At 44.8% G+C, this 26150-nt stretch overlaps 1 protein-coding gene and 1 long non-coding RNA gene across 19 annotated transcripts in view; one reads left to right on the top strand and one right to left on the bottom strand.

The window, feature by feature from the left end:
• Nucleotides 1-26150, top strand: part of TRPM3 (transient receptor potential cation channel subfamily M member 3) — an 809383-nt gene that overhangs the window by 760967 nt on the left and 22266 nt on the right. The gene's annotated exons all lie outside the window — the stretch shown is intronic.
• On the bottom strand, nucleotides 9973-15109 carry LOC311579563. The gene is made up of 3 exons (XR_014773194.1): nucleotides 12340-15109; nucleotides 10560-10771; nucleotides 9973-10083 (listed from the first exon to the last, which is right to left on the bottom strand). It is a non-coding gene; the product is annotated as an uncharacterized lncRNA (long non-coding RNA).

Here is a 26150-nt window from a genome sequence, read left to right as displayed (position 1 = left end):
CAACTTTGGGGGAAAGGAGAATCATCTCATTAGGTTTTATTTTCACAAACAGCTAAGGAAGCTAGCCAACACTGGGCAGTCCCTGGAAAAGTCAGCTTACGCTATGAAGAATGCCCACATGACTTGTTTACTAATACAAACCTGGGCTTGTGATATTTACAGAGGACAGAGCTATCATCTGCATTAGGCCACTGCTGTGACCTGCATGCATGCCACTGTCATGATAGCCACTGTAATTTGCTCATAGGTTGGACTCTATTTGGAGTCCAGTCTTTATGCAAGGGGTATTTCTTTTTTTCTGCCTATGAGCTGGAAACTAAAGTCCTTAGACAATCATGGAAGAGGTACTGCCTTCGAGGAGCTTTACCGTTCAGGAGGGGGAAACTGCCGCTGACAAGCATTGAATTAAGACAAAGCTCAAAGAGAAATTCCGTTGGTTCTAGGTGGAGTGGGAGCGTGGCATGATGGGTGAGGGCGCGCAGAAAAGCAGCAGGCTGAGCAGAGTCCTGAAATATAAGCAGATGTGCACTAGGCAGATGGGAGTAGGGGGTGTGAAGACAGAATAGCATTCCAAACTGAGACCCAGAGTGGCAGGCTCCGGGCATAGAAAGCGATCTAGTATGGCTCACTGCAGAGTGAGAGGTAGGAGACAGGAAGCAGGACAGATGGGTTTGGAAGGAAAGGAAAAAGGAGAAGGGAGTGAGGTGGGAAGTGAGAGGTGAAAGAAGTAGTAGTGGAAAAGATGGGCAACATGAGACTGGCGGAAGGTAAAATTAGAAAGACCTGGGCCAAAGTCAGATATGGTACCAAGGGTATAAGTGACGGGGGTAGGGATTCAAAATGGGGGGATTGGAGCTCGTCCTGAGATTCCTGACTTAATATAAAGTATAAAAAATCACTTACTGAGATAGGAAATGTCGAGGGGAGAAATATACCCAGGGCTGGTGTCCACTGGGGTCAGACTGAGTTTGTAGAAACTACAGAGAGTCCGGGCAAGCTTTGCAGTACTGAGCTGGACTGTAAAGCAAATTACATTTTAAAAGGAGGTGGGGGCTGAGAAGATGACGCCATCGTTAGCATTTGATGTTCTTGCAGAGGGCCCAAATTCAGTCCCCAGCACCCATACCAGGCAACTCACAAACCCCTATTGCTGCAGTTCCAAGGAATCTGGTACTCTCTCCTGGCCTCCACAAGTACTTGCATGTGTGTGCTGTATACCTACAGCAGGCATGCACACATACACTTACATAGAGATTACTTAATTTAATTAAAAAGAGCTGAAGTGGAAATGCAGATCTTTTGGACCAAGAATTCCTCTTCCTGTGAAAGCCGTGATGGATACGCATAAGCAGAGAGAGAAGGGGCAGAGGTGCGACACAAAGCACAGGATCCAACCGTGGCAAAGAATGCCCAGAGAACGGGGTCAGCTATGTGGATGTCTATAAGAGTCCCTTAGAAATTCACTGGCAACTTCTTGCCAAGAATTTTCATCTCTGTGCTGTGGTTCTAGCCTCCCCTGAGACGGGGAATTCTCCAGCCATTTGGAGAAACCTGGGTTCAAAGCCTGGTTATTCTAGTACCTTCAACAGAACACTTTCAATCCACCCTGGTGGGCGATGACTCATTGTCCACTCTATTGTGATTCTTCCAAGCAAGTCCTAGGTAGCCCCGAATAAAAAGAGCTTCTGGGGGTGCAAAAACATCTTAAATTCTCATAACTTCCTCATACCTCTCTATATTAAATCCCCAAAACTTGTAGCTGAAGAAGAAACATTGAGTTCCCATCTGGCTGTGGGACTATTATGTCACATAATTGCTCATTTATTGGTAGGGAAAAGCAACAAAAGAAGTATTTGTCCCTTTCAATCGTGACAAGGTAGTACATTTCCTTACAAGTTATATTGTATCTTGTTCTCTTAAACAAGTACAAGAAATTATCTTTAAGAAGAGGAGCCCATTCAGGCAAGAGAAGACTCCCAGAGTCAGCAATAGTGATGAAAAACAAACCGTCAGTAAAGGCCTGCAGAAGGAGGTTATGCGTGTGTCAGTAGGAGAGAAGCAAGTAAGTTTGGAAAGTTTCCGAGGGACACTTTGAGATAAAATTAGCCATTATAAAAGAGCACCTATTTCCCCATCCTCTGCCTAGCTCCAGCGGGCTAGAGGCTAGGAAAGGTAACCTCTGCGGGTTCAAATCTAGAGACACCTACATGGAGAATAGGGCAACCCCAAATGATGCTAAGCATGCCGTCATCTATAATCACATGGAAAATTAGATACAAGGACTGTCTGTGTCTGACCCTAAGCTGTGGTGACTTTGTGCCCCAGACATCAAGCGCAGGTCGAGCTACCATCCTTCAAGAAAACAGAAGTGGGCTAAGCCAACGAAGGGCACCCTAGCTGGGAGTGAAGAAAAGCCGCAGCTTGAGGACAGAGCAGGATTTGAACTCTGCACGCTGGAGATGTGAAAGAGCATCTGCACTTCCCAAGTCAACCTCTAGGCATATCATGAACCTAGAGGCTCATAACATAATTTGGGGCCCCAAATCTGAGTGTCTTTTGGCCAAGAGTCCTTTGAAACATGAAAGTATTCAACTTAGGACAGATAAAGGAAATGTCCTTCTACCGAGAACATGTCAGGTCCATGCCACCCTAAATATATGACAGAAAAGTAATCATACCCTCTGGCAGGCTTTTGATTTTCTTTTATTTACCCTCCTCCTTCCCTCCCTGTCCATATTACCTCTCCACCTCGCTTCTCTGTTACACCTCACCCCTGTTTTCCCGCTTCATAGCACCTGTGTCTTGCTATCCCTCTCTCCAGAACCTTCCTTCATCCCCTTTCCTTTACTGGATTAGGCAATTACTCCATCCAGGTCTTATACTCAGTCTAAAGATTCAAAGCTGGAAACCACAAATAAGAGAGAATACGCAGCATGTGTCTTTCTGGGTTTGAGGTACCTCACTAGGTATACTATTTTCCTGTTCCATCTATTTGCCTGCAAATCTCATGATTCCATTTTTCTTTTCACCTGAATGAAATTCCATTGCATAAGTGTATCCCGTTATCATTATCCATTCGTCAGCCGAAAGACATATAGGTTGTTTCCATCCCCTAGCTATCGTGAATAGAGACAAATTCCTTGACAACAACAACAACAAAAACTTTATTTTTATATTCACAGATATACTATTTTACTTTCAAAGCAAAAACAATAGGTGGGGAAAAGTAATAAGATGATTCTGTCATAAAATAGAGTGTCCACATCACAGAAATGGCAAGGATAAGCCAGGCATGGCAATGCAAGCCTGGAATCCCAGGATGAAGGAGGAGGAGGACAGAGGAGTTTGAGTTTGAGGCCAGCTTGGGCTATAAGGTCACACACACACACACACACACACACACACACACACACACACACACACACACAAATAATAGCATCATCCCACATTGATAAACATAGGCATCCAGTTGGCAATGTGGCCAGGTTTCCTCTCATGCCCTTTTCCAAGTTTTGCAGCCACCCCTCTATTTCTGTGGTCTTTAATACTGGCCTCACCAGCCACATTCAGATAACTGCCCTGGGATCTGTACAGTCTCCTCATCACCCAGAGAACACGAGGTGACCTGAGAGGTTGAGTATCCCAGGGAATCCTGTACCCTGTCCTGTTTCTAGCTGTTGGATACAGAGAATATATAAGCTTAGTTATTTTGACTCGTGTTGAAGCCCCCAAACTCCTGCCTGGAAGCTGCAGAATATCTTCCTGAATGAGGGGTGCAGCCCATATTCTGGAGATGCCAGTGGCACCAGGTGTGAGCTCAGGCTTCTCCTGCAGTTGTCCCCCTTTTGGTTCGGCTCCCACTATGCACAGTCTTCTTAGCAAATAAATCGCATTCGTTTGAATGTTTTCCTCAGGGATGCTTCTGGAAGAAACCAGCCTGAGATAGGCCCTCAGACATTATGTCTCCTCAGCTAAAACTCAACATCATTCATACTGAAGGACCCTTTCCAGCAGGCTAGGAAACCAGGAGCATCCTGGATTATATACACAGCAGATGGCTGATCCAGCGACCCACATTTACAATGTGACAATCACCTCTCCCATTATCCTCTTTTTAGCTTTCTAATGGTATAACGAAGTACCCGAGACTAAACATTTTACAATTTAAAAAAAAAAAGTTTATCCCAGGATGGTGATGCACACCTGTTATCCCAGCACTTGAAGGTTCAAACAGGAGATTCACAAGTTTGGTAAGATGCCGCTGAAAGAGATAAAAGAAAAGAAAAGAGGAAATGGGGGAGGGCTTGTTTTGCTCAGTTCTGCAGCTTCATGAAATAGCAGCTTGACACTGGCATCTTCTGGGCTCTGGTGAGGGCTTCATGATGAATGCTGTCATACTGGTGGGAGCATGTGAGGAAGAAATCACATGGCAACGCAAGAAACAGGGGAGTAGCGGTGAGCCAGGCTCACACTGCTTTATAAAACTCTCTTGAGAGAGTGAACCCATTTTGCATGACTGCAATCAATCCCTCTTGGGGATAGCTCCATATCCTAGTTGACCCAAGAAAAGCGATATTAGCAACTGCATTAAATAATCAAACAAACAAGAGGGTCTGCCCTTCTCAGTACCACACAACACACCAAGCATCTGCCACATGGCTTCAGAAGGTCAAATCACACACAATTTCTAGCATTATAGAGCTGTGCATGGTGGCACAGGCCTAAAATCCCAGCAGCTGGGGTGACTGAGGGAAGAGGGGGACCCTGGCCCAAAAAGAAAAGAAAAACCGTAGCATCAAGGCTGATAGAAAAATGATTTTTTTTCCTTCTTTAATAACTGAGATTAGTAGCTATAATGCAAGGCATGATGTTCCCAGGAGTCTCCTCAAGAAGTCATGCTTGACGCTAAAAGGCCTCTCCATCCGGTCCTGGGATCATTTATTCACATTCTTAAATTCTTACTTTGTACCCACACAGACCAAGAGGAAATAGGAAAGTATTTAGACATGGTCCTGTCTTTAAGGAATTTGTAGACTAGGCCTGGCAGGTGTGAACAAAAAAATTTTTTTCCAGAAATGACTAGATCAACACTAGTTGTTTCAAAGCAATACAGTCTCTCTCATAGTTTGCAATGTTGCCAATGTATCCCCCAAAGTGGTCCTAGATGATAAGTAAATGGATGGATATGAATATGTGTCAATAAAACTTTATTTATAAGAAGAGAAGGCAGGGCCAGATCAGCCACACAGACTGATTTGAGTCCTGACTAAGCTAATGAGCCGAGCCGTGTAAGTATATTGGTTTCCCTCCCTTGGTGGTCAGTTGAACTCCAGGATGGAATCAGTTTCCTCACTGCTCAGGTTTTCTCCAGAGGCATTAGATGCGCTTACTTCCTAGGAATATGTTGTTCTACTGCTTCCGATAAAATGGACCAGCAGAGACGAGGACATCAGCCATTACCCGGGTTCATGTGTCTAGAAGGAAACCACACTGTTTATGGGGTGGATCTGGCTAACCGATGACAAAAACCAGATGCTTCTAGGAAGCCAGGGTTTCCCTTCTAATTCCACCTACTTCTATTTTTGAATTTATCCTCTGAAACCTGGGAGGAGACCATTACCTGACATGGTGGGGTACGACTAAGGATGGGTGGGGCAGGGCGCAAAGCTGACTTACCAGTGTTTCCTGCTGAAGGTCAGTGTGGCTCTTCCAGTCCCCACTGGGAAGTTATGTCTCTTTGCCATCCCTAGAAACTCTCTCTCCCAGAAGCCCTGATGCTCGTAACAGAACCCCTAGGATCGCGCAGCCTGGTCCCACATAGCACAGGTGGACTGGCATCCACTCTCGCCCACGCTCACATGCGTGTGCAGGCTCCCACTTCCCTCTCTTCTGCATCCCTGCTTCAGCCAGGACATCTGAATATACTTCTTAAATCTTCCTTTCTGCATCCCCTTCTACAAACGTTCTCAGGTCCCAGGGAATTTGTAAGAGACCAGCCAGAAAGACACATAGGCTACGTCTGGGTTTTGGATGATAGCCTTTCCTATCAATGAAATGGTGAGAACAAAGCCTGCTCAAAAGACAGGATGGGAAAGTGATGGGCTTATCCCAGCAGCCACCTCATCTTGTGGTGACCAAACTCCACAGATGTTTAGGCCCCTCACGTAATTTTTATTTACTTATTGGTTTTTTCGAAACAGGCTTTCTTTGTGTAGCCTTGGCTGTCTCGGAACTAGCTTTGTAGACCAGGCCAGCCTTGAACTCACAGAGATCTGCCTGCCTCTGCTGAGATTAAAGGCATGTGCCACCACTGCGCAGATAGGTCTCTTATATAAAATGCTGCAGTGTCACACATAACTTATGAACATCCTCCTATGTACTTTAATTCATCTCCAAATTACAAATACCCAATCAAGTGTAGGTGCTAAGGAAGTGATTATTCTGTCCGATTGGGGGAATAATATATTTGGTGTAATGTTTTTCCCAGTATTTTCCTTCCATTGCTGGTTAATGCAGAGCCTTCAGAAACAGTGAGCCAACTATATATTTCAAAATCGTATCCCACCACATTAATTTAGCCACTTTATAATTTAAAACTGGGTGTTCCCATTAAAAATAAGTGAACAGGTTCAGGTTCACAAATGCTGTGCAAAATCTATGCTTCCAAGAGCAATTGCATGTAAGGAATTATGACCTGTCTTTCTAAATCACTTCTCTGTATAGCTACAAGGGTTTTATAGATTATTGGGATGACAATGGTTCTAGAAAATTCTTCTAGAGCACTCCTGTGCAGTAGAGTTCTTTGTGATGGAACTGTGCGATCGTACCATAGCTGCTGGTCTCCTGTGACTTCGGAGTACTTGAAATGTAGCCAGTGTGAATGAAGAACTAAAAATTTTTATTTTATCTCATTTAATTAATTGGGATTTGAACTAAGTAGCTGTACATCACTAGCGGGCGCCATATCGGACAGCTCAACCCTAGAACAAAAAAAAGCTTCCTTTAGTATGCCAACTCCATGGGAGCAAAACCCACATCTACCTGTTCTCTGCTGTAGCTTCAGCAGCTCAAGCTGTGTCTGGCACAAAGTAGCAACTCAGAAAGTCTCCAGGGCACGATTAAACACCCTTAAGCAAGACGCAGAGAAAAGTGATATTAGCAACTGCATTAAATAATCAAACAAACAAGAGGGTTTCGGTGAGCAGACACATGGAGCTAGAGAAGCTGGAGTTCCAGGAAAGCCCGTCATGGCAATGGAAGGGAACCAGGAGGATATAAAGGAACTGCACATCGGGGTTAAACAAAAAGGAGTGATCATGGATTCGGAACACATGCATGTATCGGTGAAGCGTTAAGGGGAGAAACATCCGGAAAGAGAACCCAAGAATGGAGAACGGCATGCATCTTAGCTGATTATGTTTTTGTAGAAAATTACAGCCAGATTCAAGAAATGTATCACTGGCAACACCATTACTCTAATATATACATACCCAGAGATTTGTTGTTCACACATCTATAAAGAGGTGGGCGGGGGTGGGGCTGGGGCGGGGATGAGGGAGGGGGTGCAGGCCCTTCCTTGTGAGAGCCCTGAGAAAGGAAGAGTGAGCCTAGCAGCAGGATAGGATGGACCCCCCCCCACACACACACACACAGAGAGAGAGAACGCCTGCTCTGAGCTGTGCCAAGCTGGAGGTGATTGCTGTGCATCCTGAGACCACAGCCCTTCCAGACGCAGTGTTCTGACCACACACAGTAAGGCAGATGGTTGATCCCTGCCGAAAGCTGAGCCAAGGACACCGATTTTGATTTTTAACCCATCTGTATTAACAGCAGCTGACAAACAGGCTGATCTGCAGGCAGGTTAACAATTAGCAGATCGGTCCAGCAAAACACCTACTGTAGCTGTTTGTCCTGAAGGCCTTGTGGAAGGGAGGGAGGGAGGGAGGGAGACAGGAAGGGAGGGAGACAGGGAGGGAGGGAGGGAGGGAGGGAGGGAGGGAGGGAGAGAAGGAGGGAGGGAGGGAGGGAAGAAAGTGCCAGGGATTTTGGAAGACAGTGCCCCCTGGAGCAAACAGCCTCTTGCAGTTAGACTTTAGGCCATATCTGCCAAGGGATGTTTAGCTAAAACTTGCTTGGCTTTTGGCCAAACATTTAGTGTCCAGGATATCTCGGCCCTGATTCAAGATGAGCTCTGTTTAGAAGAAGACCCCAGTAGTTTCGAGTCAAATGTGGAATTTTAAGTCTTTGTCGGAGTGGCATCCTCAGTGCTGGTGGACAACCATTTTTTGGTCTGGGCTGTACTGAATCTGGACATACATGCTCCATAGGTCCTTCTGTGTGGCCAGTAAATCTCACCATCTACTCCAGGAGAGAGTGCAGGGAACACCCTGCCGTCCCCAGTTAGAGCGGGTCCACTCGCTGGTCCTGAACAAGCCTTGTGTGTCAAGCTCTGTGCCGGAAGCTGGAAGGAAAAACTTTACTTCGTTGCCTTTGGAGGACAGTTAATGGGGAGGAATGGCACGTCAACAGGATGTTACAAATTGGTGTGATTTATATCCAAAGAGGTGACTTCTAAGGACTTCACTCAAAAGAAAGAGGAGTACAGTTTAATTTAGCAGTACCTCGGGGAGCCACAGCAAAGCAGAGGGTCAGTGAGAGCACCAGGGAAGCAGAGGCATTTGCCTGGTGATAAGAGTTGAGCTGGATTGTGAACGACACTGGGAGTTTTTCAGATAGATGAACCATTCTAAAGAGAGGACTATCATGTCCAAAGTCAGAGACAGATGACAAGCACGCCAGATGGGCCTGGCGAAAGCAAAGACAGGAGGTCCCCTCCTTCTGCCAGCCAGGAACTAATCCCCAGGTTAGTGTGACATATAAGGCACTCCCCAACCACCCGAACCTGTCCTGATTTGACATGTTGTTTCTGTCTGGTTTCTTATGTGGCCTCTTGCTGCACTAGCTGAGTTTTTAGGGGAGGAGCTGGGACCAGGGGCTGTGTGTATCTTTTCTACTAGTTCTTGCGGGAATGAATGGAGAAGAGGTTAGGAAGACAGAGTGTTAGGAAACATGTTACATGCTAAGAAATATGACTCTTTTCCCAGTTCATCTTGTGTGTAGCCTCCTTCTAGGTAGGATCTCTAACTTATGAAAGCCAACTTTGTGTGTGTGTGTGTGTGTGTGTGTGTGAGAGAGAGAGAGAGAGAGAGAGAGAGAGAGAGAGAGAGAGAGAGGAGACAGAGAGACAGAGAGACAGAGAGAACAGAGACCATGGCTAGAAAATAAATACACAATACACTACTCCTGTGCTCACTTCAGGGAAACCAGAGAAGGCAGGCAAATGCGCTTTGTTCCAAATCTCTCCTAACCAAGGAAGTAGGAAGCTTCCCTTCGAAGGGCCAGGGTCCCCTAACCAGGTTAAACCTGAAGACTCATCTCCCCTTTTGGTGTAAATAATTTGCATGTTTAATCTTAACTCCCCAAACAGCTGAGATCAGCATTCAAGAGAAGGAGAGCTAGCTGAGAGCAGGACAGGAAGTGGTGCAGCAGATGGCTCAGCCTGGGCGAAGTAGGCTTTGAGCAGCCAGAGGGCAGCATGAAGCAACTGTGTGACTGCAGGGCAGGGAGCAGGGCCCAGGCCCGGTGGTTGTAAAAGTACTGTGCCTACATGGCAGGTTTGCCAAATGCGTTGGCAGATATCCCGCTTTCTCCAAAAGCCATCTTTATTCTGCCTGCAGTGTGCTGCTAATGCCTGTTTTAAATATAAGGATAATTGAAGCTCCAAAGCCCTAGGCCCCCAGATCCTCCACAGACCAGCGTTGCCTGTCCATCCTGTGCAGCTTTACACGATCCATGACCTCTGAGGAGGCAATGCTCGCCTCCCCACCCCACCCCCCTCTCTTTATCTATCTCTATCTCTCTGTCTATCTCCATCCCTCCCCCCTCCCCTCTTTCCCCTCCCCCCTTCCTTACCTTTTGCTTTTTTAAATTCTTGGTCCATCCTTTGAAGGCCTATAAATACATCAGACATGTATCCTACAGGAAACTCAGAGGTCAAAAAGGTCTTGAGGCAGCCACAAGAAGCTGAAATACACCCAAAGAGGCTTTCTTATGACCACAGCAAACTCTTCCAGGATCTGGAATGACCAGACACTCTCTAGTATGTTCAAGGCTGTGGGTTCAGTCCCTAACACTGACAAATAAATGATAATGATGATAATGACCTCCCAAAGCTCAGATCCATTTCAATGATCCTCAACCAGGGACAATGTGGCCACTCACCCTTACCCAGCAAGGAGATGCTTTAATGTTTCTTCTCCCAGCTTAGTGAGAGACCTCAGTCAGTGTGCATGCATGGTGGGAAAGCGCTGTGATGCGCTCGTAGAGAAGGTGGTAGACTGACCTCAGAAATCCTTCTGGAATTGCCCAGCTCTGTAACACAGCTTTGCTTGGGGTGAGACCTGGAGGGTCACACCACCTTGATGGGGCCCAGTGCTTATAATTGCTAATCAGTGCCTACAAACCAAATCAGAAATAGTCCTTAAACAGAGGTCACTGACCTGCCTGAGTAGATCGTGAGGCTCAGCTTCCCAAAAGCACAGTTCCTGAAGCAAAGAAGTGAGGCTGCCGCATGCCCTTTTTAATATTCTGAGCGAGGGCTTTCCAAGTGAAATGCCACCGTGAACTGAATGGTTACAGTACTGCACAGGAAGGCCAGTTTCTGACAAGTACTTCAAAATCACTCGTGCCACCTGAGGAACGCAATGTTCACCTACAGAAGGAAAGCTGTATGATGCATGCAGTTCTATTATGCAGTAAGTAATTGAATACACAGGGCAGGGGATGCCTCCACCGAGCAGGGCAAACACTAAAAGACTGGATTCTTTTCAGTAGATTTAAGATTACACACCCCATCAAGTATCAAAAGTGTCACTACTTTTTGCCAAATGGACAGCAGTTATATTTAAACGATTGTACTGAATATCCACAGGCCCGTGTTCTCTATTAAGTATGTGACAAAGGCAGGGTCACAGGCTCTGTGGGCTTCTTCTGGCATGACTAAGGAAAGGAAAAGTCAATTATAATTTGGGGAGACCCTAATGCAGTAGATGGCGGCGGGACCGGCCTCTGACACACAGCAACTCCCTCTTCCTAAGTACTGCTGATGTGTGGAAAGAAGAGTAAGAAGCTGCCAAGGCACATAGCAGAGGCTGAACTGGAGTCCAGGCCTAATGGCCGAGTCTGTGTTCTTCCTTTCTACAGGGTAGCTGAAGGCTGCTTCTGTCTGATTCCAGACCTCCTCTCTTTGCCCTGAACCTCTCTACAGCCCTGGGTCCTGTCGCGTATTCATTTGTTTAGTTCTCACTTCCTAAGTACCATGCTCAACACCGGGGACGTCAGAGTCGCAAGAGCTGTTTAGCCATTCTGGAAGCACATAGTGTCATAATACCAACTGTCAAGATGGTGGAGAACCTCCCAGAAGCCAGTGGCCTCCCCAGTCATGAAGGCCAATGAAAGGATAGCCTTTGGCCTCCTGGAAGGTAGCTGTGGCTCAAGAATAGTGACATTTTAGATATTTTCAGAAACCCTCATCATGTATGTTATGACTTACACACTCTCACATGAACAAAAACCATAATGTATATCCCTAGTGTTATCTCAGCTGTCTTTATGAGGCTATAAAATAGCATCCACTATCAAAACAGTGAGTATCTTGGTAATGCCAACAAGAAGGCAGTATTTGCAAAGGAAACAAACAGAAAGGAAACATGGCGGTGGTGGTGGTGGTGGGGTGTGGGGGATGGGGGGTAGGCAGGAGGGGAGGGGAGCAGCAGACTGGTTCTGTTGGGAAGAGGCAACTGAAGAGTGTGGCCTGGGAAGCAAGCTATACTATATTGCATGCAACACACTTAGGGAACAGAAGTGTTTACAGAAAACCTTACCTTTGAAGGCATAGCAGTTGCATTCATGGTGGGTACAGGGCAGGTGGAGAACCAGGCTATAAACAGTTTTCTCTGCGATGACAGGGACAGCCCATGACAGAACCAGATGTGACCCTTCCGCCTGTTATTGAACTGTGCTTGGGTCTGCCTTGGGTCCCCTCCCAGCAATGCTGACAAGTACTAGAGTGTGCCTTGATGCGCTCATAAACCAAGAAGTCCATGCGTATTTGCATTTTTTTTTATTAAACCAAAATCTATATAGATGTCAAAGTGCGTTGCATTTAATGAAAAACAACAGTAAGTAACAGTACTGGTGGTGTGCGGGTGTGCCAGATTAACAGAAGTGATACCAAAGGGCAAAGGTTTGGGAAAAGAAAAAAAACAAAAGACACAAGACCTGGCCACACAGGGATGGTACACTGGTGATAGCAGTGAGAGGTGAAGGGGATACTTGTAGGGTTGGTTCCCGTAAAGCCAAACTTTGCAAAGCTGTTGTGTCCTCCAGCAGGGAAGCCAGCTCCGTGCAGATATGAGAGCCTTGACTCATCCAAACAGTGAGGTGCTTCTACTCCATGTGTTCCTTGCTGAAAACAAGTAATCCAAAACATGCTGACTCAAATACCATGCCTCTCTCTTAAAGACAAGTTAGAACGGAGGCATTATGATGCTGCTCATCACCAAAAGGAAAAAATAAAATAAAAACACAGTCGGGATAGTTTCTGCCCTTTCCAGCCCCTCTGAATGCCATTCTGGGCAGTTGACCCAATTACTCATCCATCCACGGACCCAGCACTTCTGTGTTGTGTGCTGATAATGCATGAAGTTGATGAAACCACTGCTTCTTTCTCCTCGGGCTCACAGCCGAGTGAAGGTACTGGATAATAAATCTGGAAACACATAGATAAAACATAAGCTTGGACTGGAGAGATGACTCAGTGGTTAAGAACACTGGATGCTCTTCCAGAAGACACATGGTGGTTCACAACTGTCTATAACTCCTGTTCCAGGGGATCTGAAACCTCCTTTTATGGCCTCTGTGGGCAGCAAGCACACGTGTGGTGCATAGGTATTCATGCCAGCAAAACATCTATGTATGTAAGATGAAAAAAGGAACATAAGATTGAGCTCTGGTAAGTCTGTAATTAAAAATAATTGAGTGCTATGAAAACCCCTAAAAGGGAGATAGATGTGTTAGGGTCTCAGGGAAAGGCTCTCTGAGGAAATGGATTGCTTCTAAGCCATGTTATGCAGAATGCACAGAGGTCGGTCAGGAGAACCTGGGTAGGTAAAGCTACATGAGCAAAGGCCCCCGAGTCAGGAAAGAGTCCTGCTGGGAGCTAGATAACAAACCAACTAGGTGGGAGCATAGTGAAGAGGAAAGGACACCAAACAAAACTAAAGAGACAGACAAAGGCTAAACTGCGTGGGCCTGCAAGCAGCAGAGGGGTTTGAACTCACTCCTCTGTTCAACATAAAACCTAGGAACGGTCCTGGCTGAGAACCAGAGTTGATACAGACACACTGATGAGGGTGATAGTGATGATAACTTGAGTACGTGTGTGTGTGTGTGTGTGTGTGTGTGTGTGTGTGTGTGTGTGTGTGTGTGTGTGATATGAATCGCATGATTTGACCTTCACTACAGCACTGATCCAATGGCTCCCTGTATGTCTGATGGCCCAACAATTCTGTAGATTAGGAGCTGGCAACTTTGACTTACAGTTCAGCTTTGTCCTAGCCTAGACCTCCCTGTACAATGAAGTGACTGGACTGGACACAATTTTGCCCTTGGTGGCCTTGACTGAGGCAGTATCCCCTCTATATTTGGGGAATTTTGTCTCAGAAATCATGGTGTGTTTTCTTGCCAGCCCTTAAAGGGGTAAGATCTAACAGTCAAGCTTTGTTCTCTGTCTACAGATTTTCAGTATCCCAGAAAATATTCATGTGGATGAAAAACCTGGTTATAATTATCTGGGCCTAACTCCATCTTATACTTAAATATGTTCAATCAATATTTTCCATGTTCTTAATAAGTTATATATTTTTTTCCAGTCATGAAACCACCATGGAAATCGAGGGAGATGGCATTTTGTTTGTTGTGGAACTTTCTCTAGGGTGGTTCACCATCTTGGAAAATCAAGTTTCGCATGACAAAGCACTCACTGTATTTGGGCCTTACACCATCTGAATTTATGTTTGTCCCATTCCTGGAAATCTGCTCTATAATGGGAGCACAGCTGCCTCACAGAAGATTCTAGAATACTTATGACTGAGCATTTATAAATTCAGATGGTTGTTACTTTGTTCTTTTTATTCATTTATATGAAAAGAAATTATTTTGATTTTCTGTGGATATGTATACAGGTAAAGTATATCGTGTACAAACTTCATTTTAGAAGCATAAAGAAGGCCCTAGAAACTAGTTATTATGAAAAGGATATGTCAGGTCTGATGAGGCTAAAAACAACTAAACAAGCTTGTTCGGTGCCCAAAATAATGCTGTTTTGAAGATTTAGTCACTTACTATCTTTAGATGGGTTCTTGGCTACTTTAGCATGTGAGAGTTTGATATGGAAATTACATTTTGTTAAATGATGCAATTGTGCTAAAGATTACATCATTAGTGAAAGGCTAGAGTACTTGCTTAGCCTGTTGTAGATAGATAGATAGATAGATAGATAGATAGATAGATAGATAGACAGACAGACAGACAGACAGACAGGTGTCACTTGTATGAAGCTAGACATGGTGGCACAAACCTATAATCTCAGCACTCAGGAGATGGATGCAAAACATCAGGAGTTCAAAGTTACCCTTAGCTACAGAGTTTGTGACCAGTCTCAACTGTATAACATCCTAGCTCAAACAAACAAACAAACAAACAAAAAAAGCCAGAAATACAGGACTAGAGAGATGGCTCAGCAGTTAAGGATACTTGTTGCTCTTGCAGAGATGATTCTTCATAAAAGCGTGAGTTGAGCAGTAATTATATCTAAGGGTAACAAAAATAACAATGGCAAATGTTATTACTAACAGTAATAGCAATATCACTTTCCAGACCTGAGAACACATATAATTCAGTGACAGAGTGCTTGCCTAGCATATAGTAGGCTGTAAGGTCAATTCCCAGACACACACACACACACACACACACACACACACACACACACACACACACACACACAGGCTTCAGCATATGCAGCGTGTGTGTGTATGTGTGTGTGTGTGTGTGTGTATGTGTGTGTGTGTGTGTGTGTGTGTGTGTGTGTGTGTATGTGTGCCTGCACATGTCATGGTGCACATGTGGAATTCAGAGGAAAATAACTGTGAGTTGACTCTCAGATTGTCAGGTGCAACAGCAAGCACCTTTACCCACTGAGCCATCTCACCAGCCAAAATAGCATTCTCTATGGCCCAAGCAAGCACTGTCCCCACACTTATGGATATAACGCATTTAATCTTCATGAGGATATTACAAGATAAGATTATTGAACCTATTTTTTTAATGAGTTAAGAATATGAAGCACAGAGAATATTACCATATTTGTTGAACCCAAGGAAATGGGGAAATAGCTAGTTTTGTTATTCAATAGTGGCCTATGACAGAAAATTCCAATGGCTCATACTTGCCTAATTAGTAATTTTAACTAAAATACACAGCTATTTGGAGGGCAGAGCTTCGCAAAGAGTCTCCAAGCTCTAGAGCAATGGTTCTCAGCCCTCACGGGAGTCACACACATATCAGGTATCCTGCATATTAGATATTTACAGTACAACTCATAACTGTAACAAAATTATAGTTATGAAGGACCAACTGAATAATGTTATGGTTGGGGGGGGTTACCATAAGTTGAGGGGCTGTGTTAAAGTGTCACAGCATTAAGAAAATTGAGAATCACTGCTCTAGAGCCTCTCATAGGAAAAGCCAGTCTTTATTGAGTATTCACTGTGTGCTAGACACTGTACTTAGAGCTTTACACATATATAGCTCTGATTATGACCCTCTTACAGTTGAAGAAACAGCCCCAGGGAGCGTATGTGTCCGGTGACAGGACAGAGTATGAACAGCAACACTGGCACTTGGAGGCTGGCTGGTCCCAGGGCCTGGATCTTCAACTTTCTGTCCCCTGTGTGTTTGGGAGTGTGGCAGGATTCAGACTAAGACAAGTTTTCCCTGTGGATGGACAATCTGGGTAGAAGAGATTTTTTTTCCCACCACCACACTTTCAGTCTGGCGGGACTTACAAAAGGGAGACACATTTACTCAGCAGCTCAAAGCAGCTGGTAATATTCTGGTGGAAGGAGAAGTTTAATCTCATAACATGAGCAAAAGGGATCAAGGAAGTGCATGAGTTGGGTGAAAGAAAATGGAATACAAAGAAAAGACTGGGAACAATCGATGATAGACTCAAAAAGCTACAACAATGCTCCCAATATGGAGGTACTTGGAAGTGGATATTGCATTTGAAATTTTCTGTCTTTTTTCCTATTCTTGAATGGTTTGTGACCAGCCAGTGGATCTTCTGTGGTTGTCTCTGCTCTCTGTAGGGGGGGTCATGTCATAATGCTCAGATAGCCAATTGATTTGACTAATACCAAGATGCTCTCTGCAAGAGGAAAACTTAGCTGAATATTGCTCTCCAGAGACCATACATTTTAAAATATTACTTAATAATGTGACCTAAAACTGATTCACTAGTTCTGTCAGGGAAATCTAAGTGAGCCACAATTCTGGATTGTAGAATTTTTAAAGTATGGCTCTGATATTTTGCATCATCTGAGGTTAGCCTAGCTACAGACTGTATAGCAAGTTCTACACAAAGGCAGAGTCCTAGAATACAAAGTAGCTCCAATTTTGAGCCAAAAGTAGTTCAAGCCACCAAGAATGCACACAGGAATGGAAAGATTCTGCAGTGTGTCTCTTTAAATCTCAAAATAGAACAGATTGAGCTCCATGGCCCTTGCACAGGCCTATATTCTAAATCAGTTCATGGAGGCAGGAGAAGACAGACCTAAACAAGGCTGGCTGTGTATGTGGCATATAATTTTATAACTGGTCTACATATAAATTAATTAAATGAAAGAGCACAGCAACAAAGATCTTTCTGATCCTGCTCTGAGCACCTGATCTTACATATGTGTCATCAGTAGGAACCTTCTGTACAGCAAGTCCATTTCATGGATTCTGAAGCCATAGACCAGACTGTGAGCATCTTGCTTAGTCTCAGATACTGTATATAGATTCCCACTGTTTGACGTTCCTCCATTCAGCTTCACCGGTTCTATTATAATCTGGGAGCCGTTGGAGCAGCACATATCCATGACAACCATGGATGGAGCCGGTCCCTTCAGTCACCTACTAACATGAAATAATAGACCAGACTTCACAGCATGTAACAAAAACAAGGTTTGTGCTTTGTTCATTGCTTACATAAGCCTTATTGTAGCTGGTCCTTAACCTCATCTCAACTGAGTCACTGCTGCAAAGCAAACCTGCTGAGTAAAGCTGTCAAGGTGTCTGCAAGCAGCTATGTCCAGAGAGAATGCCTATCATTGTACCCATCTGCAGCACTCAGTGAAATAAAGAGGTCTCTGTTCCCATGAATCAGAGACAGAGCTCAGGATCAACACCTAAATAGGTCTTACTTAAGAGTCTTCAAGTCTGTGTACTAAATGGCCCTATCTAACACAATATAAACGCTTCAAAAATCTGCACTTGTATAGCGTGTCCCCGCTGAGTAATAGCAGTCTGCTCCATTTCTCAAGGAAATGCTGGACAAAAAGGAAAAAGGAAACTTGGCATTTTGGGTTCTTTCATTAGATAATTAGTGACTAACTTTCCATTTGTCAAATGTATTGGTCTACGAAGATATGGTTTGAAAGTAAGCATGCTAGCTGAAAATTGTTACGGTTGGACTTACGCTAAAAGTTTATAAAAGAAAAGAGGATCATTTATAAACATTACTATTTGACAGTCACTGACTAGACATAAGGATGGAACATAAGAAAAGCCGAGATGCAGACAGTAGCATATCAGTCTGCCCTCCCTTAAAATGACCCTCAAGATCCTACAATTACCAAGTACTGTAGTGCATGCCTTTAATCTCAGCACTTGGGAAACAAAGACTGGTAGATCTTTGTGAGTTCAAGGCCAGCATGGTCTATATACTGAGTTTCAGGTTAGCCAGCGATACATAGCAAAATTCCCATCTTTAAAGAAGAAAATCCTCACTATTAGAAGTAGCATGGTTTGGTAGCTAAAATGGTAAAATGATAGAACCTGGCATAATGGCACATGCGTATAATCCTAGCATTAAGGAGACTGAGTCAAGAGGATGTCAAGTTCATGGCCAGCCTGGGATACAGACTGAGGCTCTGTTGTGGTAGTGTTGTTTGGTTGCTTGGTTGGTTTTCATTTTGCTTTAAAGACGATAGAAACTTAATCTGGGTGTGGTGGCACATACCTTTAATCCCAGCACACGGGAGACAGAGGCAGGCAGATCAACCTGAGTTCGAGGCCAGCCTGGTCTACAAAGTAAGTCCAGGACAGCCAAGGCTACACAGAGAAACCCTGTCTTGAATAATATATATATATTATTCATATATATATATATTTTTTTTAAGATGATAGAACTTAGGTCTGGATTGGGTCGTTTAGCTGTGTGTCATTGGACAAGTTCCTTAACTATTTTGCCTCAGTTTATTCATCTCTAAAACAGGCACGATAACAGTGCATACCTCATGTGCTTCCTCTCATGTTTTAGCTGAAATTTATAAAACATACAAAACAATTCCTGGGACCAAACAAGTGCTTAATTTAGTATTGAATAGGATAAAGTTGTTGTTTTTTCTTAATTGAATGAACGGTTAAGAACTTCCAAAGTGTTCCTTGTTAGGTGTAGCCCACTTCATCTTCCTGATCTGACCTTGGCACCTTTGTAGAACTGTGTCAGTTGTTGTGATGATCAAATGAGGGACAGATGGGAAAGCACCTGACCTAGAACCTGCCAGGCCCTTCTGCAGGCTGGTTATAGACACAAGTGCTTGCTAGTCCATCACAGGGCCTTTCTGTGCATGAACTGGAAACGTTTGGTCAGACCCTTATCAACCCTGCTCCTTAAAAAATTCTAGAGAAGAACCTGTCTATCAGCCTCATACCTGTGTAAGTTGGCAAATCCTATCACAGCCCAGACAACAGTTTACATGTTCACTTCATGGGACATTGGTTTTATGTCACCTTTCATGGAATTCCACCTTACATGGAGTTCTGACTGCAGTCATGCACGCTTGAGGTTCCTCTCTACCCTGTCAGTGAACCTGACTTGTTTTAGCTCTTTCCTTTGTGCGTCTCTCCACTCTCTGCTCCATTTGCTTGTGTCGCATGTGTTTCTAGAACATAACAGAAAACCTGAGCATTCACCACCTTCCTTTTCCTAAACAGCTGTACAAGTTCACAGTCCCCGAGTCCTGTTCTATGAGACCGCCGCAAACAGCCTTTGTCTTGGGAAGAGGTAAAGGATGTCAGCACAAAAAGGCCAAACTTGTTTCCTTTCTGTGCAGAACCCAAAAACCTGCCAGGTTTTACACTGCTTGTGGTTCAGTTTTAGGACTTTTCCCACAGCTCTATTCAGACCAACTTGGCCTAAGGAAACACTGTTCGTCCGCTGTCGTTCAGAGGGGGAGCTGCTAAAGCATTAGCTTGTTAAAACTGTGTCAGCCAGGGTCTTAAAGAACAAAAGCAGACCAGCTCTCACACGCCACCACTTTATAAGCTGGGAGTCTCTTTACAATGGCAAATCGAAGCTATCCCGTTTCCCAGTGTTCTTCCCAAATGCAATCAAGTGACTTGAATATATTAACATATAATTTCAGTAAACCGTCTCTTTCACTTTTTATATTTTGTATTAAAGCACTCCTATCTTCATGAAGAAGTCAAATAGGCATTTAAGTCTCTTGTATGTCATACGATGAGTCACACCATCTAGAGAATTTTCAGGCTCCCTGCTGGCACCAGCTTCACACTGGTCTCCCTGCCTCAGCAAAGATTAAGGCACTTAAGGAGTGAAAGGATTTGCCTCTGCCTAGCCTTATTGTCCTTAGGCACAGCAGGTGCACTGAGCAGTGTGCGCTGATGGTATAGCTACAGAGACAAAAAGCCAGGTTGGGGTCCTGATGCCGTCAACAAGAACCGTGTTCTCTTTCGTGCTGTGAGGTTTTCGTCCATCCGTAAAAGTTATTTCTGCTCAAATCAGGTTAGAGATCAGCATTCTTCGGCGGACTGCTGCTTGGCCGAAAAGGTGGGGAGAGCTGTGTGGTGAGACCAACAGCTGTATGAGCTCTGCTCCTGTCTTCTGTTTGATATTTAGGTTTTGTTTTGAGACGGCGTCTGGCTCTGTGTGACCCACGCTGCCTTCAAACTCAATGTCTAGCCAAGACCGCCCTTGAACTTGAAACCCTTGTACAAAGTGCTGGGATCCCAGGCACTTACTACCATGCCCAGCTGCCACCTGTCACTAGCCTTGCTCTTTATGAGCGATCCTTGCAGACTACAGGGGACCAAAATAGGAATGAGCGCAGAGGTGCCCCCTATTTCGTTAAGGGCATAGTGAACTACCAGGAAAAAAAAAAATCCTGAAGAGATGGCTTACCTAGGGCTGCAAAACCTTCAGGCATGAGTGGATGAAGGAAAATTCATCAGTTCCTTGAATTAAACCCAGGATTACAAGATAGAATGTTTTGTCTCCATGCCTGTCACCTCAGAACCAGATTCGCTGAGGTCTCTCCAGAGGCCCCACATGATGCTCTCTGCCCTTACCCTTCCCTCTTCTCCAGCTGCTCCCCCAGCATGGCTTCGGGCACAGGGACCTTCCTGAACTCACAGCACACAGCAGGCAGGCTTCCACCTCAGAGCCTTTGCTGAGCAGTGCCTGCTGCGTGGAGCAGCCTTTCCTCAGCACCTCTCGGCCAACAGCCCCATCCAAGGCCAGTCTGTTCCTGTCATGTTCTCCCAGTGTGGCCTCTTGGCCACCTGTACCCACTCTAGAGCCTTCCCACTCCAGGACCATTCACCTCCTTACACACTTCTCGGGCTCATTCATTATGCTTTTAATCCATGACCTCCGGCCCTCAGCACAGGCATCGATTCCCCAGTGTAGATGATAGAACAGCAGAGGCCGTTAGTATTTTATTCACTGCTGTATCTTCAGCCTGCCTCCTATAGGAGCTCTGTAAATACTCGCTAGATGGATGGCCAAGGAAGCTGGGCACGCATCAACATCATCATTAACAATGCCATTGCTAGCATCATTACCTCAGGCTTAAAGAGGGAGAGACTAAAGCTCTGACCTATGAGTGGACCCAAAGATACACAGCAGACAATGGCTGATTGAGGTCTCCACCTGAACCTGCTCAAGATGGCACACTGTGTGTAGCAACTTCAGGAAAGTATCTAATGAGATAGACCAGTAACAGAGAGCTATCAAAACAAAAAACAAACAAACAAACAAAAAACCAAACAGATAGCTATCAAAACAGAGAACGTAGGATGGGGTAGGTGTTGTGAATAGATAAGCTGGGGTGAACAGCAAAGGGTCCTACCTCCATTTGCCTTTTTTCTCACCACTCCACTTAATGGACAGTTGGACCTACTATTTTATTATTTTAATGCTTATTTTATTATTTTTATTATTTAATGACATATATCAATATTAGTCCCATGTATTAAGGTTTCCTGTCACCTACTTTATTTTTTTTATTTGATTGATTGATTGATTGATTATTGTATATGAGCGCTTTATCTGCAGAAGAGGGCATTAGATCACATTATAGATGGTTGTGAGCCACCATGTGGTTGCTGGGAATTGAACTCAGGACCTCTGGAAGAACAGGCGGTGCTCTAAACCACTGAGCCATCTCACCAGCCCCGTGTCACCTACTTTATTATAACAATAGTGGTGTTGATATTCAGCCTACGTTTGAATGTCTATTACCAGCACCACAGCGAGTGCTGGGCACCAGCCTCTGAGCCTGCCAACAGCTGGTTAGGTTCAAAGCAGACCGTGAACTGCATACTATCTGCCTTCTGTACTGCTGAATCATCGTCAGTTGGAGGGGAAACAGCTCTAGGCATAAGAAGAAACCGACATGAGGAGACAAGGGGGTTGAGCTTGGCATCTGGTGTACAGAAAGGGAGCAAGGGACATAGAAAGGGAAGTGGCCAGAGGACGGGAACCTGGAGCAGGAGCCGTGAGGATGAATGGCTTTCCTGCATCGTCACTTACCAGGGAACGTGTAAATAATGTAGCAGGAACTCACGTTTGCTTATGTACATGAACTGAATGTTAGGGACCATATTGATTGCTTCCATGATACCCCTCGAGCGCAGTCTGATGAGAGTCGATGGGAGCCATGGATCATTTCCGTGGTGCCGTTATAGCCTTATGTCCCCTAAGGTGCATCCAGGCAAAGATGCACCATCTGGCTCACTGCACTGAGCCTTCCAGGCACATGCAGGCCTGATGTTCTATTTCCAGTTTCTTTCCTACAGGACAGCCCTTCTTGAAGAGGGTTCTGGCTCAGCCCTCTTCAGATACCTTGATGAACACAGATGGACTAGAGATGTATGGGTTTCGGGGGAAAAAAACCCATACAATCCCAATTTAAAGAGAGCAACATGCATGTCCCCCTCTGTGTGGCATGCAAGCTAAGCTCATGGAACCTGTCAGGGGAAGCTCTCCATGGCCCAGGCAAAGAGAATTACAATCTACTCTCTTACACCTATAATGGAAGAGAACACTCAGTGCTCTGAAGTCAAGTGATAACTTGAGGAGGTGTGTGTGTGTGTCTGTGTGTGTGCATGCACACGCGCACATGCATGCACATGCGTGTGACGCTGAGGTAAGCCCTCAGTGAAACTGCGAATCAAGCAGTATTTACTTACATCTTTTCAACCTCCAAAGACCCCCTTCTGCCCTCTCAGTTTCTGGACTCGGAGCACTGTGACAGTGCTTCTGCTCCAACGAACTACTAGTCCGAAACTCTTTCTCTCTAAGACACTAATGACACAAAGAAAAACATCAGTTGCGAGAAAACAAAACCACTCAAGCTAAGCAGAAGGAAACGTGACTATGAGCCCAAGAGTGGATGCCACAGAGGCATTGGGGACAAGAACGCAGCATGGGGTGGGGCTGATAATGAAGCGGGAAGTGGCTTTGCAGCATCTGCTATTCTCGCTGCTCTCCAGCCTGGGCCCATGACGTAAGCCTCGTCCTCCCTGGCTCTCTTTCCTCCATCCCCCATCCTCTCCTCCTTTCAGTTATCTTGCTTCACTCTTATGGGACCAATATGGCCTGGTTCTACCTGTCTTTTCAATTAAGTACCAGCCGTTGTCTAGCTAAAAATCTCTGTACCGCAGATTACCTTCTGAAGACCAGGTCTGATTAGTCACTGGTCACCTGGCAGCAATAGGATGCATGCGCTCCAATCAGTTGTGACCTGAATTAGAGGTGGAAGTTTCTTAAGCCTGCCCCACCTCAGTACCAGTAGCACAGGCTTTAACTCTTTAGGGCCATCCTAGTTTATAGTCACTTGCTATTTACACAGTTTTAGCTTTGAGCTATTCAGAAATCAATTCACTGTTCTAACCTAATGACTTAGCAGGATTCCCAAACCTGGGTCTGTTGTACGTATAGTGGTGGTGTTCTGAGAAGGGGAGTGGGGAGATTCCATTTTTCTTCATCATTAAAAAAAGAAAGGACTTTGTCATCTTAAAGGGCTACCTTTCCCCCACCATGAGTCAAGAAAAGTATCTGTAGACTCAATCATCCTAGAGGACAAAGCAGCCCAAACTCCACGCTTTCACCCACAGCACTTAGTGAATTTACCAGCCTGTGTGCTAACTCAATGGTTTTTCTTGCCTTGGCTGCCAAGGGATCAACTACCAGCCCATCCAAAGCAGCATCAGCCCAGACAACTGAAGCATGTAGGAGCCTCTGGAGGTTTCATGTGCATGTGTCCCTGCCTCAGACTGGCTAGTACAAGCATGGCTGTCGTGGCGATGGTCCGGGTAGAAGGATGGAAACAGAGACACACAGGGCTATCTCAAAGTCCTTTGTGGATTGCAGGGACAAATATCCCATTCACCAAAGTGGCCAACATGACCACATTCAGAATCAAAGGGCAAGGAAACAGATTCTACACACACGATGGGAAGTCCACAGCCACTTGGCAAAGGAGCTTGGCTACAGGAAAAGAAGGAAATTGGGGCCGTGGAGGCAATCAAACTCTATGTCACAGCCCTAATCGTTGGTTTGAACAACAGGCTCCTGTGGGTCTTCAGCTTTCCCTAGGGAGACTGGTATACAACTATCCTGATAGGAATTCCTAAAAGCACAACAATGAACTACCAACATTGGAATTTTTAAGCTCTTTCCAAAGACAGCAAACAAATGACAACTTCTATGTAGACTATCAAGAACATACATAGCACTGAGATGATAGAAGAATTGAATTCTCTTCCCTCTCTCCCCAAGAACAGCCGTCAACATACCGACTCCATACCTAAGTTTGGAACATCCTGCTTTCCAAGTCATTAGATTAGATTTCTGAACAGCTCAAAGCTAAAACTATGCTAATAGCCAGTGACTATATACCAGGATGGCCCTAAGGAGTTAAAGATTGTGCCACTGGTACCCAGGTGGGGCAGGCTTAAGGACATCACTGCTTTTCTTGGAATTATGGAGGGAGACAGACAACGTTAGGAACAGTTGAAGTTTGGACATCATCTAATTTGGCATTTCCCAACATTTAATCAACCATGGTCTCTGTTTGGCAACCTCTATTCTGTTCCTTGTAATTTTTTCAACTGAATCACTTTTAAAAACTCAATTTACGTAAAAAAAAATTATATCATGGCCATAAGTTGAAAATGACTATGATTTGATGTAAATTGAAGGTAATCATAAAAGAAACAAAAGGAAAACACCACACTGTTATGAAATTCTTGGCAGATGCTTAAGCCTGTCTCAACTTTACTGGAAAGAGGGGGTTAGTGAGGGGGGTGTTAAGCAAACACTAGCCTCAAGCTGACAGTGTCTTCCTGATGCAGTCAGGACAGATTGACAAATCTTGAAAAGGTCATTTTCTTACCATCTGACTCAACGCTAGTCAATACTCTGTTCTCATACCCTAAAATTACCAAGGACTCCCTGATCTGTGAAGGTGGTACCTCTGGGGGAAAATCAGCAGTTTAGCTCCCTTTGTTCACAGATGCAAGACTCGAGGCTTCCTGACAGTTTCTAATGGCTGCCACTGTGCCATGTCATGAGCAGTCAGTGCCTCTCTAGCAGTTGAGTTAGGGACTTGGATTTCACGAGGAGCCTTAAGGGAGACAAGAAATACAAAGAGCTAAGGATGGCCCTGTGCCTTGTGGTCATCGTTGGCCATACTGTCAGGAGTGTTATCTAGTGAAGGATTCCAAAGTAACACCTTCGCTGAAAGGCAAAGAATATACACAATAATTAGCACTGGCTGCCATGCGTGCTGGACGGGTGGGAGGGCTGGGTGGCTTTGGAGAGTTAACCAGCAGCAGGCAGAGTAAGATCTTCCATTGTTCTGGACAAAGACTTTAGGAGAAAAGTCCTATTTTTTCCCCTCTGTCTTTTTTTTCCCTATCATGAGAGTTTTCCATAGTAGGTTATGGTAGCATTGGTTAAAGCTAGCAGGAAACAGGAAAACACTCAGACTCTGACCAGGCAGTAGCATCAGCGTTGCACTTGGAGAAATGCATGCCACCGCATCCAGATGTCTAGTGTCACCATGCAGAGAGTGACACCTGCTTGTTTAGCACCTGCACATGCCAGGTAGTGCCCAGGAGGCATGTTCTTCAGTTTGTTGAACAAGAGACAGAAAAATTCTGGTCTTAGAGCTTATATTCCAGGCAGGATGCTGTTGACTCTTTATTTCTGATTAGGTTCTCCATAGTTCAGTGCTGAGGATTGAACCCAAGGTCCTTGTCATGCTAAGCAAGCACTCTTAGTTACCACAAAGGTTCATGGGGGCCTCTCCAACCACTGGAATGCTGTTCCACAATGTACGGGAGTATTCACAGCCCACATACCCTGGCCAGATTGTGACTAGCTCCTCAGTGTGTGCCAAAGGCCAATTGTCCATTTCTGCTTATGAATGCATCATTAGAAGAACAGGCACTTCCAG

Source organism: Acomys minous, assembly GCF_964271855.1.
Source record: "Acomys minous genome assembly, chromosome: 2".
NCBI lineage: Eukaryota > Metazoa > Chordata > Mammalia > Rodentia > Muridae > Acomys > Acomys minous.
The sequence above is the reverse complement of the archived record's forward strand: the minus strand, read 5'-3'. Positions and strand labels throughout refer to the sequence as shown.